Source organism: Lathyrus oleraceus, chromosome 1, assembly GCF_024323335.1.
Source record: "Lathyrus oleraceus cultivar Zhongwan6 chromosome 1, CAAS_Psat_ZW6_1.0, whole genome shotgun sequence".
Lineage (NCBI taxonomy): Eukaryota > Viridiplantae > Streptophyta > Magnoliopsida > Fabales > Fabaceae > Lathyrus > Lathyrus oleraceus.
In genome coordinates, this window is record NC_066579.1 from 39,112,735 (window position 1) to 39,117,271 (window position 4,537).

Here is a 4,537-nt window from a genome sequence, read left to right on the forward strand (position 1 = left end):
GCCAACACTCACTCGCTAGGCGAGGCTCTAGCGAGTCCCCAGCGAGCATTCCAGTAGCAAAACCTCTCAACCTCGCTGGGGCGAAGGTTGAAGCGTGCCCTTCGCTAGGCGAAGGTATGTTCGCTAGGCGAACATGACAGTTCAGCAAGCCCTGTTTGCTCTGGGCGCAGGGGCTTTTTGTGCTCATATTTGACCTTCGCTAGGCGAGCCATTCTGCTCGCCTAGCAAACATGACAGTTCTGCACTTGTCTATAAGTAGCAGGTGCCACTTTTGGGCACCATACCTCATTTTTACCAACTTTTCCATTTTTTGTACTTTCTTCTAGATATTTTACAGCATTGTTTTGTGGGAGCTTTTATGCCCTAATTTTATTTCTCTTCATCTAGCAACCATCTTCCACAAAAAGAAGGTGGATTCCCATCCAACTTCGATTATCCGACTTGGATGTTGATCAACCTTCTTTCCTTACTTGCCGACCAAGCTACCATGAAAATGAGTAGCTAAGTCTTCCATTTGTCAAGGTTAGATGTAGGTGATTTCTAGCTTTGTGTGTAAATGTAAGGATCCTCATATGTAAACTCTTTAACGGTAAATATATGATGAAAACTTTGTTTCTATTTAAAACTCTTTGTGTTGGTATTTGATCGAGAGATGTTTACCGATTCTTGACCTAGGTTTTCATCCAAACTTGTTTGTTAGCTAGAGATAGTAACGAATGATTTTGTTCACCATAAGGTTGAACCAAAAAGTTGTCATTTTGATAGATTGTGTTCGAGAGAAACAATGGATCAAAATAGCAAAACTCACAATGGGTGTTCGAGAGAAACGCATTGAGAGGACCTTGTGAAATAATTTATCATCTAAAGGAGTTTATAATATTGTTGACCGAGCAAATACATGCAAAGTGATCATTGAAACCTAACTTTGACAATATTTCTCATATTAATCAAAACATAACTTTTACCGCAATTAATTACTTTGTATGCAAGATAATTTGATTAAAACCAAAACCCTATTGTTACATTAAGTTAAGATTAATTCAACCATTGAACGGCAGTGATATCTTACAATCTCTGTGGACACGATAACAAAAACCCGACACGAAATATACATTTCAACAAAATGGCGCCGTTGCCGGGGATTGTAAATTGATATTGCGAGCATCGCAATGGTTGTTTAAGTTTTAGCTTGTGAATTTTTGACTTGTGCTTGTAATTTGTTTGGTTTAGTGTGCAGCTTACGTTTTATGCGAGGGCAAATCCCTGTGGACGAACTTCTTTTTGATCCTGAGATCGAGAGAACCGCAAGGAGGCTCAATAGCAAAACGAGACGTAGGAGGCAACAGGCTAGGCAACGCCAAGAGCAAGGAGAAAGTTCTTCAACCACAAATCCACACCCATTCATACCAAACATGGAGCCACAACCACCACCACCTATTTCTACTCCATGTATCAATAGTCCAAGGAACACCGCTCAGTTTGCCAACCAAACAGGAAGGCAAGCTGAGATGAAGACGGGAACTCTGAATTTATTATATGGGAGTCCATTCACCGGAATGGACCATGAAGACCCATTTGCTTTTCTCACAAAATTTTATGAGATAGCATTGGCTGCCGGAGTGGATCAGGCTCAGGAGCTTCCGTTGTTCAGACGATTATTTCCCCACGCTTTGCTCGGTAAAGCAAAGGATTGGTATCTCGATCAAACACCTGTCATAATGACAGACTGGAACGTGTTAGAGGAAAAATTCATTGAAAGATTTTTCTCCCATAACCGATTCATGGAATCAAAGACGGCCATCTCGGTGTTTTCTCAAGGAACCAGTGAATCTTTGAATGAAGCGTGGGAGAGATTCAAGTCCATGCTTAGGAAATGTAAAGGGCATGGATTTGATGAATTAACTCAAATCCATATCTTCAGAAATGGACTTCAACCAAACTGCAAAACGTTGTTGGATGCCACCTCGGGTGGCTCGTTGATGTCAAAGAGTGCCGAAGAAGCCACAAACATTATCAACCGTATGGCTTTGAATGATCTTCAGAGTCAAAGTCGTGGAAATTCTTTGAAGAAGGCGGGAGTGCTTGAGTTAGGGACGAATGATGCCATCCTAGCCCAAAACAAGCTCATCTCACAACAAGTGGAACTCTTAACGCAACAAATCAAAGAGTTAAGAGAACCGTCCAAAGCTAAACAAATAGCTTGTTGTGAACTTTGTAAAGGTGAACATGACACCGGATTTTGTCCACCTCCCGGTTTTGACGAAGTAAACTACATGGCCAATCAACGGGACTATCAACCGAGACAACAACAACCTTATCAACCACAACAACAACAACAACAACAACAATTCCAAGGGAACCAAGGGTTCCAACCTAGAAGCAACTATTATCATAACCAAGGTTATGGAGGTGGTTCTTCTAGCCGTCAAAACCCTCCCCAAAATCCGTATCAATCTCAACAACCGCCGGTAGTCAATTCTAAATTGGAAGAGACATTGACGCAATTCATGCAAATGTCAATGGCCAATCAAAAGAGTAATGACGCGGCCATAAAAAATCTTGAAACTCAAGTTGGGCAACTTGCCAAGCAACTCGCTGAACAACAAACCGGTCCTTCTTTTTCGGCTAATACGCAAACAAATCCTAAGGAGCATTGTAAGGAGATTATGACGAGAAGTGGGAGGGAGTTGGGTAGTGAAAATGAAAAAAGAGTTGAGAGTGAACAAAGAGAGAAAGAGAAAGAAATTGAGGAGGAAATAGTGGAGGAAAATGTTGATGGTGAAGTAGGAGTGTGGAGTGATGAGGAAGTAGTTGAAAAGAATAAAAATAATGGTGAAGTTGAAAAAGAAAAAGGTGTGGGGATTGAGGAAAATAAAAGTGATGAGGTAATACGGGAGGTAGTGAAGAAACCTAGATGGAAGAGTGCCAGAGTTGCAAAGGGAAAGGAGGTAGTGAGCGCTACTCCTATCCAAAACCTTCCTTACCCTCATGCTCCCTCCAAAAGGGAAAATGAACGGCATTACGCCCGGTTCATGGATATTTTTAAACAGTTGCAAATCAACATCCCGTTTGCCGAAGCCTTGGAACAAATGCCAAAGTATGCCAAATTCATGAAGTACATACTAACCAAAAAGCGGAGGTATACGGAACCGGAGACCATCGTCCTTGATGCGAGCTGTAGTGCCATTATTCAAAGGACGCTTCCTAAGAAAGAGGTTGATCCGGGAAGAGTTACATTGCCGGTTAAAATTGGTGACGTGTATGTCGGAAAGGGACTTATTGACTTGGGGTCGAGTATCAATCTTATACCTTTGTCAATTATCAAGAGGCTTGGCAACATCGAGATTAAGTCCATCCGAATGACATTGCAATTGGCGGATAAGTCGACGACCCATCCTCATGGCGTAGCCCAAGATGTGTTGGTGAAGGTCGACAAATTCTTTTTCCCGGTGGATTTTATTGTAATTGATATGGAGGAAGATGATGATGCTCCGCTCATATTGGGCCGACCATTCATGAAGACCGCAAGAATGATGATAGATGTTGATGACGGTTTAATGAAGGTGCGGGTTCAAAATGAGGAGGTCACATTTGATCTATTCGAAGCGATGAAGCATTCCAAGGATAGAAATGATAGCTTTCGCATCGATGTGATTGAAGACGCTGTTATGGAAGTTTCAAAGCATATTCATGAGATATCTCCTATGGAGTTAGCTCTCGACGACTCATTGGAGGTTTTCACTGTTGAAGAGGAGCTAGCTCTTGAGGAATGCTTAAAGGAACTTGATAGTTTGGAAGACCTACAACCGTGGGAAGTAGAGGAAGAAAACTTGAAGAAGGAGGTCATTGACGAGAAAGCGCAAATTGAATTAAAAGAGTTACCTTCGACTTTGAAATATGTGTTTTTAGATGAGACCGAGGCAAAGCCGGTCATCATAAGCAACCTTTTGACCAAAGAAGAAGAAGCCCGTCTAATCATTGTGCTAAAAACCAATCAAGAAGCTATGGGTTGGACTCTTTCCGATCTAAAAGGAATTAGTCCATCCTATTGTATGCACAAGATTTTGATGGAGGAGGATTTCAAGCCGGTAGCTCAACCACAACGCCGCTTAAATCCTACGATGAAAGAGGTTGTAAGGAAGGAAGTGGTGAAGCTATTGGATGCGGGAATGATTTACCCGATCTCGGATAGTCCGTGGGTTAGTCCCGTGCACGTGGTTCCGAAGAAGGGTGGAATGACCGTAATCCGTAATGACAAAGACGAATTGATCCCGACTAAAGTTACAACGGGGTGGAGAATGTGTATAGATTATAGACGGTTGAATACCGCGACTCGAAAGGACCATTTTCCACTCCCATTTATGGATCAAATGCTTGAAAGACTATCGGGCCAACAATACTATTGTTTTTTGGACGGCTACTCCGGGTACAACCAAATTGCGGTTGACCCGGTTGATCATGAGAAGACGGCTTTCACGTGTCCGTTTGGAGTGTTCGCATACAGAAAAATGCCCTTTGGGCTGTGCAATGCACCGGC